The sequence below is a fragment of the Magnolia sinica genome, chromosome 14, assembly GCF_029962835.1.
Source record: "Magnolia sinica isolate HGM2019 chromosome 14, MsV1, whole genome shotgun sequence".
In the NCBI taxonomy this organism is placed as follows: domain Eukaryota; kingdom Viridiplantae; phylum Streptophyta; class Magnoliopsida; order Magnoliales; family Magnoliaceae; genus Magnolia; species Magnolia sinica.
Genome location: NC_080586.1, coordinates 75,942,416 through 75,953,218, shown reverse-complemented (window position 1 = coordinate 75,953,218; position 10,803 = coordinate 75,942,416). Strand labels below are relative to the sequence as shown.

Genomic DNA, 10,803 nt, shown 5'->3' with positions numbered 1-10,803 from the left:
ATTTTACTTACTTTAGGATAAAAGTTTTTATTTTATTTTATTCTATTGTTTTTAGAACTTAACCTGTTTTCCTGTTTTATAGGATCCTGACATAAGTTTCTAAATTGGTAATTTCTTCCTAATCTCTCTACTTTTTCTACTTCTTAGAATTAGGGTTTAATTTTTGAAAATTTTTAATCCTAGTATTTTTCTATTTTTAGGAAGTAGTTTATTTTTAGAAACTTTCCTCTTTTGTTTTTTTAGTTTCTAATTTTAACTCTTTTAGAATCTAAACTTTGTTTCCTAAATTCACCTTTAGAAATTTTCTACTCATAGAATTTTTGTGTAGAAACTAACCTTCCTATTTTGTAGGCCTTTAAGATAGAAATTTCTAATTCGGTAAGCTCCTTCCCTACTTTCTATTTTTCAATTCTCTTTTAGTAATTTACTTTCTAGTTTAAGACTCTCCTAATTTATTTTAGAAATTTTCACTTTCTTTTAGGAATTCTTTCTTTTAGAAGCTAGTTCACTTCTATCTTTCTTTTAAAGGATTGTTCTTCTCTTTTTAATCTAACTTATTTTGTTTTATTTTGCAGGCCCTTAACTTAGGAGCTTCAATTTGGTAATTTCTTTCCAACTCTCTCTCTCTCTCCTTCTTTCTAGATTTTCTTTTCGTTCGAATTTGATTAAGGGCTGCAAGTGTTTCATGCCCAAGTGGGCCCGTGACGACACTCGACGTCTCTTGACTGAAGGAGGATTGGTTGAAGGGTTGACTATCCATCGCAGGACTAGACACCGCTCAAAATTCCCTAAGTTAATTGAAGTTATGGCTGAAGACCAACCTCCTCTACTTCCACCCAGGGTGGAGGATACCCAAGATGAGAATGAGGTGCAACAGGCACCCCCGCCTCGTACTTTACAAGATTATCTACAACCGGAGGGAGTGAGTATGCCCTCATGCATAATTTTTCCTGAAAACACAGGACAAATGGACATCAAGCCAGGAGTTATCCAACTCCTTCCCAAATTCCATGGACTTGAATCAGAGAGTCCATATTTACATTTGAAAGAGTTCGATGAGATTATAGCTACATTATGTTTTTCTAATGTATTTGAGGATACAATTAGGCTGAAACTCTTTCCTTTTTCCTTAAAAGAGAAAGCTAAGACGTGGTTACATTCACTGCGTCCTAGATCCATTGGCACATGGAACGACATGCAGAGGGAATTCATAAAAAAATTCTTCCCACATCATAGAACGATTACCCTCAGAAAAGCAATCATGAACTTTGCCCAAAAGGAAGATGAAACATTCTTCCAATGTTGGGAAAGATTCAAAGATTTGGTCAGTTCATGCCCACAACACAGATTTGAAATGTGACGCATTACAAATTTTTTCTATGATGGACTGACATCTTCCATGCGCCAAATGGTCGAGACAATGTGTAATGGAGAGTTCATTAATAAAGATGTCGACGAGGTATGGGACTACCTCGACAGTTTGGCTGAAAAAACACAATCTTGGGACTATTACCCAAAGTCGAACACCACGTCTAGGCCGACTCAATTAAAGGAGAAAGGTGGATTATATCTCTTGAAAGAAGAGGATGATCTCAAGTGTAAAGTGACTACGCTCATAAGGAAAGTTGAGGCCATGGAAGGAAAGAAGGATAAGGTCAATGAAATTGTTTGCGGCATCTGTGATTGCAACATTCACACAACTAAAAACTGTCTTACAATACTTGCCTTTCGAGGAGTGTTGAATGAACAAGCCAATACCGTAAACAACTATCAAAGACCTTTTACTGGACCTAACTCCAATACATACAATCCTGGCTGAAAAATCATCCAAACTTTAGTTGGAGGAATGGACAAACGGCGACCCCTCCAGGTTTCTTCAATCAAAATCCAAATCAAGTGAAACCTCAAGAGGAACCGGTTCAAAATCCCATACAAGAGCTGGCTCAGGCAATGCGGGGAATTACAGATTTTATGCAAAAGATAGATTCTCGTATGACGGTTATAGAAAAGGGGATGCTTCCTGCACAACCTCTCCCCAATCCTAAACCGCAGTACGAGATTAATGATCCCAGCTCTTCAAATCAGATGGAGCATGCTAAATCCATTACCACTCTTAGGAGTGGGAAGATCATTGATAAAACTCTTCCGGTTAGACCCGAAAAACCTCAAGAACCAGAAGAGGATAACAATGATGGAGCTAGTGATGCTCCACAAAAATTAGAACCGGAACTTCTAGAGAAGCCAGTTGCTCCGTTCCCTCAACGGTTGGTTTCACCAAAACCTCTTTCTAACTTTCAGGATATCCTAGAGGTGTTGAAACAAGTGAAAGTCAACATTCTTCTACTTGATGTCGTGAAACAGATTCCTTCATATGCCAAATTTCTGAAAGACTTATGCACAACCAAAAGACGAAAAATTATTCAAAAGAAAATCTTATTGACTGAGAAAGTGAGTGCCATCCTGAAGCAAGACGTGCTGCAGAAATTCAAGGATCCCAGTAGCCCAACCATATCATGTGTAATCGGGAACCATCGAATTGATCACGCACTTCTTGACTTAGGAGCGAGCATCAATCTGATTCCTTACTCGGTATACAAACAGTTAGGTTTAGGTGAATTAAAACCCACCCTAACCACACTACAACTTGCTGATCGCTCTGTTCGTGTACCAAGAGGGATAATTGAGGATGTGTTAGTCCAAGTCGATAGATTTTACTACCCTGTAGATTTTATCATCCTGGACACCGAACCCATCAATAACATGAGCACTCAGATTCCCGTCATTCTTGGTCGCCCATTCCTTGCCACGTCAAATGCAATTATCAATTGCAGGAATGGTGTAATGACTATGTCTTTTGAAAATTTGACATTGAAGTCAAACATTTTTTTCAATAACGGCAGCAACTCAGAGGATGATGACGATTTCCATGACATTAATATGATTGACTCTTTCGTGGAAGATACGACACCGCTGACCTTATCCTCCGACCATCTGGAGACGTGCCTGGCCCACTCCCATGATTTTGATGATGACATGATTAGGGAGACGTGTGCCTTGCTTGATACTGCACCGGTACTTGAAGTTAACCGGTGGAGGCCACAATTTGAAGAATTGCCACAAACCGATGTAGTGCCTCTACCATCTAACCTCAAGCCACCGAAGCTTGACCTAAAACCTTTGCAATCTGATTTGAAATATGCCTATTTAGGTCAAGATGAGACATACCCGGTGGTGATCTCTGCCCACCTGGAGAAAGAACAGGAGAGTATGCTCATATCTACTCTCATTGAGCACAAAGGAGCCCTGGGATGGACGATAGCGGATCTCAAGGGAATCGATCCCTCGATTTGTACTCACCGCATATATCTTGAGGATAATGCAAGAACTGCTCTGCAACCACAACGTAGATTAAATCCAAACATGAAGGAAGTGGTTAAGGCCGAGGTTCTTAAACTATTAGACGTGGGTATCATATACCCTATATCCGATAGTCAATGGGTGAGTCCAACTCAAGTGGTCCCTAAGAAGTTCGGAATCACCATCGTAGCCAATGCCAATAATGAACTCGTGCCAACTAGAGTCACTACTGGTTGGAGAATGTGCATTGACTACAGGAAGTTGAATACCGTCACGAGGAAAGACCACTTTCCTTTACCATTCATTGATCAGATCCTGGAAAGGTTAGCCGGTCATTCCTATTACAGTTTCCTTGATGGGTATTCGGGCTACAACCAGATAGAGATAGCCCCTGAAGACCAGGAAAAGACCACATTTACATGTCCCTACGACACCTTTGCTTATCGAAGGATGCCATTCGGACTATGTAATGCCCCTGCCACCTTTCAACGATGTATGCTTAGTATCTTTTCTGATATGGTGGGGCAATATCTAGAGGTCTTCATGGATGATTTCTCTGTTTATGGTCCATCTTTCAGCAAGTGCTTGGAAAGTCTTAAATGTGTGCTGAAAAGATGTGAAGAAAAGAACTTGGTACTTAATTGGGAGAAGTGTCATTTCATAGTTCAGAAGGGAATTGTCCTTGGGCATATCATCTCTTCCAAGGGAATCGAGGTAGATAAGGCAAAAATCGATCTTATCTCTAACCTACCTCTACCCAAGAACATCAGAGACGTGCGATCCTTCTTAGGATACGCAGGATTTTACAGGCGATTCATAAAAGACTTTAGTCTCCTCTCTCGTACTTTATGCACTCTTCTTCAAAAGAATGCTCCGTACGAGTGGACTGATCAATGCCAGGAAGCTTTCACCAAGCTTAAGGGCACGTTAACCACTGCACCTATCATGCAGCCACCCGACTGGAGCCTTCCTTTTGAGCTTATGTGCGACGCTTCTGATTATGCTCTTGGGGCGGTCCTAGGCCAGAGAAAAGATAAGAGGCCCTACGTCATTCATTATGCGAGTAGGACTCTAAATCCTGCCCAAGTGAACTACTCGACTACGGAAGAGGAACTCTTAGCTGTAGTGTTCGCCTTGGACAAATTTAGGTCCTACTTGATCGGATCCAAGATCATTATCTACATAGATCATGCGGCACTTAAGTATCTTCTTTCTAAGAATGATTCTAAGCCTCGTTTGATACGATGGATCCTTCTACTCCAAGAATTTGATTTGGAAATTAAAGACAAAAAGAGAGTAGAGAACGTAGTGGCCGATCACCTTTCTCGCCTTAATACCTCTGATTCCCTTGAGGCGACCCATATCAATGATATGTTCCCTGATGAACAATTGTTCAGAATCTCTCATTCACCTTGGTTCGCTGATATTGCCAATTATCTTGCTACTGGTGCCATACCGACACAGTGGACTGCGCAAGATAAGAAGAAATTCTTCACCGAGGTGCGTAACTTTTTCTGGGATGATCCTTACTTATTTAAATATTGCCCAGACCAAATCCTAAGGAGATGTGTACCAGATGATGAGCATCAGAGCGTCATCTCTTTCTGTCACTCACAAGCCTGTGGTGGTCACTTTTCTGCTAAAAAGACTACGGCCAAGATTCTGCAGTGTGGCTTTTACTGGCCCACTATGTTTAGAGACACTCATGAGTTTTGCAAAGCTTGTGAGCGTTGTCAGAAATTGGGAGCATTGTCCCAACGAAATATGATGCCTTTGAATCCCATCCTTATCATTGAAGCATTTGATTGCTGGGGCATCGATTTCATGGGACCATTCCCCCAATCGTTTGGAAATCTGTACATTTTGCTCGCCGTGGATTATGTCACTAAATGGGTCGAAGCGATTCCGTGTCGAACTAATGACCATTGCACGGTCATTAAATTCCTAAAAGAAAACATCCTTTCTCGATTCGGAACGCCTCGAGCCATCATTAGTGATAGGGGCTCACACTTTTGTAATAGACCATTCGAGAGCTTAATGAAGAAATACGGTATCTCTCATAAGGTGAGCACCCCGTACCACCCACAGACAAGTGGGCAAGCTGAGATTTCTAATAGGGAAATTAAACACATTTTGGAGAAAACGGTTAACCCTGACCGTAAGGATTGGTCAATCCGATTGACCGATGCCTTATGGGCATACCGTACTGCCTTTAAAATCCCTATTGGAATGTCTCCCTTTAGACTTGTCTATGAGAAAGCTTGTCACTTGCCTGTGGAGCTGGAACATAAAGCGTACTAGGCAATCAAAAATCTTAATTTCAATCTGGACAACGCTGGCTCGCTACGCAAACTTCAATTAAATGAACTTGAGGAAATCCGGAATGATGTGTATGATAATTCGAGAATTTACAAGGACAAGATGAAAGCATTTCATGACCAAAACATTGTGCGAAAATCATTCACGCCTGGTCAAAAGGTCCTTTTGTACAATTCTCAATTACATCTCTTTCCGGGTAAGCTTCGATCTCGTTGGACCGGCCCTTACATTGTTGTTACTATTTTTTCTTATGGGGCCATTGAAATTAGAGATCCCGACAATGGCAAGGAGTTTAAAGTCAATGGACATCGATTGAAACCATTTGTCAAGAAATTTGATTCAGAGGACATGTCCATACCTTTGACTGATCTTGTTTACCAGGATTGATCTCCTAGTCTGATGGAGGTATAGGTAGGTTTATCGCTTTCATAGGACTAGGGTAGTTGCTTTATTTGTCTGGCTGAAGACGGTAAACTTAGCGCTCCTGGGAGGCAACCCAGCTCTTTATTTCATTTCGTTAGTTAGTTCAATGTTTGTGGGTAACATTACTGTAAACCCTCACGAGACTACAACTCGTCCACTAGGGGTAACCTAGGGGTTTAAAGGTTTGTTGCATATGCTAAATGCAATCGAGAGTACCTGCGAAAGTGGTGTAGGTAGGATTTCATTTTTGTTATTTTTATTTTTGTTAGTTTCTCTCTTATGCTAACCCGCTCTTACGTAGATATCTTTGGATAGCCTCTTGATTCTTTCGTCCGGGTACTATCTTTCCATCACTCCTGTTATATTTTCATTGTCCCATGTGCAGTGCATGCCTATTTCTTTTACATTGAGGACAATGTAGATCTTAGGTTGGGGGTGGGAGATTAGGTTTCCTAATCAGTGTTTTCTTAATCTTGAGCGAAAATTGTGAAAATTTTAATTTTTTCTGGAATTTCGTATGAATTCAAAGTGATTTTGATGGCCATCTAGGACACGGGGAATTGCAAAATACATGATGTTGGTAATTTACGACTCTTAGATTCAGTCATCTGTTAAATTTCACAGCTAAGTTTGAATTGTTAATCCATTATTAGAAGTTGTAGACGTTGATTGAGTCATGAATTCGCATGACACATCTCGTTTGCATATTAAGGTTTCAGTTCGATATTGAAGGATTAACTTGGTAATCACTAAACATGAAAGGAACCAACTTGGGAAATTGAATGGATTAGGCAAACAGTCTTTACCATAGGTTTGCTCCCTATAGGTGAGGATTCGATTCCCCATGGATGATATTTGAGAAAGAGTTGGGTGTATAGTCTTTACCATAGGTTTGCCCCCTATAGGTGAGGATTTAATCCCTCTTCTTGGTGTTACTTCTAATTAAAAAAAAAGTCAAAAATTAAAAGAATAAAACTATAAGGTGTGAGGCAAGTTCTGGTTATCGTAAGTTCTCTTATTGGTTACCAATGATATCCTTAAATAGAGAGGTGAATCTTAATGTTGATAAGTCGAGATTGGACTATACATCCATGGAATTCAATGTTTAGAATTGTTCTAATTGATGGACTAATATTTTGAACTTGATTATGAAATTTATTGTGTGCTTGAGTCTAGGAGAGAATAATGCCTAACATTCATGAATCGTAAGAATTTTCACATCTCAATTATTTGTTCACAAGTCACTTGGGTTTATAGGAATTGCCATTTATTTCTGAAATTAATTTTCGCATACCTTGCTCGGGACTAGCAAGATGCTGGTTGAGGGTTGTGTTGTGGGTCAAATATTGCATATCAGACCCAGTTATTACATGAATTTACAAGCATGATACCGTTTAATGTCCTGATTTAATTGTGTTTGTGATGCAGAGTGTATTTACGAGCATGGACTGAAAAAGGATGCTTAAAGCATAGATTTAACGCTCTGATGACACCAAAGCATGGGATGGACCCCAGGAGACCAAGATCGGCATATTTGCACGCCAGGGATCCAAGAAAATCAAGAAACTAATGCTCAAGTAGCTTGAAATTGGTACAAAATACAAGATCACAGGGTTCCCACCATCCGTTCAGCTCGAAACTCCATATATGGCCTGAAGACCTCAAATAAGCCGTACAAATCAAAAATCAGCCATTGGAACGCTGTGGAAGTGGCCAAACGGATAGATCAGCCCCTTAAATCCTTAAGTGGGGCCCACCTGATATCTGGATATTCTCCATTTTTGGTCTCAACTGTTTAAATGAGCTGACAAAACGGATAGACGAAGCGGATTTCTCACAAACATCTCTGTGGGACCCATACAGGTATGCAGGTGTACTGGGTGTGCACCAAACATCCGAAAGTCGGTCAGCAAGCGCTGACCGACTCTTCTTCTCCAAACTCACTTCTCACAGCGAGCGGACGTGGGTCCGTCGGTTTCACTCAGTGGGGCCCACCCCTTGCTCCTTTGAATGATCAAAGCCATCCATAGTACTTCTAGGGTAGGGAATACCCTCACCTAGGTGGAATTTTGGACCCATACACGTGGATTCACGTGGATCGTCAAAAGAAGTAAGATGAACGGTGAATTGACTTTATACAATGGGCCACACAAGAACCTACCAAAACTACTCATTCCTGACTGGATTTTCACCAGGATTTCATTGGACGGTGTGGATTTCCCATCTGAATTTAATCATGGCCCCCGCCAGCAGCACAGCCGAAGAAATTCATTTTTTTCTTTCTTCTCTGTTTACGCAGGAACAGAGCCTGCGGACGATCTCTGTGGGCCACCATCATGGTCCAAATGACTGATCTGGACCGTCCATGAGAACTACGAGGGCCATATCACTCATGCTTAGGTGGCAGAGTTTCAAAAGGTCCCGGAGATCCATTTTTGATCATCCAAAAGCAAGATGGACGGTGAATGGATCTGGTACAATGGGCCATGCAGAATTTGAATAAAACCCACCCTTCCTGACTAGTTTTTCATCAGGAATCCAATGAATGAAGTGGATTTCTCTGAAGACATCATTATGGGGCCCACTGAACACGTCAGTGCAACCTGTGTAAGGTTTACGCGCGTTCGGAAAATCCAAATTTTTCGTGGAGTTACGTGACCCAGAACGTGATCATATCAGCGATCCAAACCGTCTAATGGAAGCCCCAGCCAGGTTTATCCCTATCCATGACGGAGGATGCAATAATCGGGACGATCAACATCCTGATTTTCAGTCCAAACGCAGTTTGTTTTTGTGCGTTACTTGCTGCGAAAACAGGGTTGCCGCCGTTGCTGCGTAAAGAGGAGGGCGGAACTGACTCCTCCAGGGCGCTGGACAGCTATAAGAGGAGAGAAGAAACAGAGGATGGGGGAGTTTTTTTGGCATCAGAGGGAGGCTGGAACGTGAGAGAGTTGTGGAGTTTAGCAGGAAACGTGAGGAGCTTGGCTTGGGTAAACGAGAAGACTGGAAGAGCAAAGGGAAGTTTTGCCTTATTTTCTTTCTCTTTTTCTTATTTTTTCTGGGCTGTTATTCTTTTCTTTCCTTATGAACCCTAAGGATTTTAGCCTAATCATGGTCGGCTAAACCTCTTAGCTAGGGCTAAGAGGTGAAGCCTGTAGCAAGATGGGAGACTACTTTATGCTTTTAATGTGAATGCATGAACTGAATGTGATTTTTAGTTGATTATTAAAGGAATATTTTTCTTAGTCTTTAATGGTCTGTTGTGACTGAAATTACAATGGGTTTGCAATGGCTTTGAGTATTCCTTTTCTCCTTTTGATGTTTATGACGTCAGGAAGCCCTGTTTTTCACCATAGTCTCCTAGGCATGGTCGGATGGTGGAATCCTTCCTAACTTTCATGAATTGTTGATTGGTTGGTAATTAGTCTAATTCTGTTGTTTGCTCTGTTTCCTGGGCATGGTTTGATGATGGAATACATTCTAATTCACATACCGTTCATCTCTTTAAAAGTATAACAGAAGAAGTTCAGTTTCATTTCCATGATTTTTGGAACAGGCATAAGATCTCCCTGATCTCTACAAGTGGATCCTCTAAATCCCTAGTTTCCCTTCCTCTGAATTCCTTAAGTTTTAGATAATTATTCCACAATTATTCCTTAAATTTTATTGGATTTAGATTACATCTTTTTGCTAGTTCTATATCTAGTTAGTTCCAGATCACGTACCAGTTTTAGTCCCTGTGGATTCGACCTCGGTCTTATCGAGTTTATTACTACATCACAACCCTATACTTGGGGAGTGAACAGATATTTATAAAAAAAAAAAAAAAAACTTGAATCGTTAACTGGGTTTTCTCGGAAAAAAAAATTTGGGAAATAATTAGTAGTATGGGTGATGCTGTTTTCCCATCTCTCTCAGGTGATAATGAGATCATCGAAATAATCCTCTCAAGGCTTTTCGTGAAGTCCCTTTTGAAGTTCAAGAGCATTTGTCAATCTTGGTACAACTTGATATGTGATCCTCATTTCATCTACATGCATCTGAGCCATTCCACAGATAACCTCAATTATCTTACTGGTGTTATCCCACTCAGCATCTCGTAAAGTATTTCTTAGTGGATGATGTGTAGACTTCAGTCTTCCAACACTCAAAATAATAACTTTCATTGATTCAGTTGTTGGCTTGGTCTGTTTGATGGATTTTAATTTAGATAGTGACTTTTGTTCCAGAGCTGATGTGCATATTTCAAATCCTCCTACCTGGGAAGCGATAACACTCCCAAAGTGTACTCCACCTTTCAATGGCCCTCCATTACTCGGAATTGGCATTGATTAGGAAGCCAATGAGTATGTGGTGTGCCGATTAGTTCGAAAATTTATGATTGATGCTTTTGATTGTGACATATACTCCTCAAAAACATTTTCATCGAGACACTTATGTAGTATTCCATATAAACTCATTTCCTACTTGTACGCATTTGCAAATGGGCATTTCATTGGTATATTGATTCAAATGTCATATTTTCTGAGTTGATATAAAGGTAGAAAAGGAAAATTTTCAAGTTACTCAGCTTCCGGAGCCCATCGACACTGATTCAATTTTTCTAGCTGAGTTTTGAGGGAGTCTATCACTATTTTCTTTCAAGGCTTTAGAGGTTAAAGTATGGATACTAGATGAGTGTGGGGAGTTATCATGGACCCAAAT

General features: G+C 40.5%; 1 non-coding gene across 1 annotated transcript; it reads right to left on the bottom strand.

The window, feature by feature from the left end:
• Positions 1-1,243: 1,243 nt before the first annotated feature.
• LOC131226390 (small nucleolar RNA R71) lies at positions 1,244-1,350 on the bottom strand. Its single transcript, XR_009161778.1, has one exon. It is a non-coding gene; the product is annotated as a small nucleolar RNA R71 (small nucleolar RNA).
• Between the last annotated feature and the right edge of the window lie 9,453 nt (positions 1,351-10,803).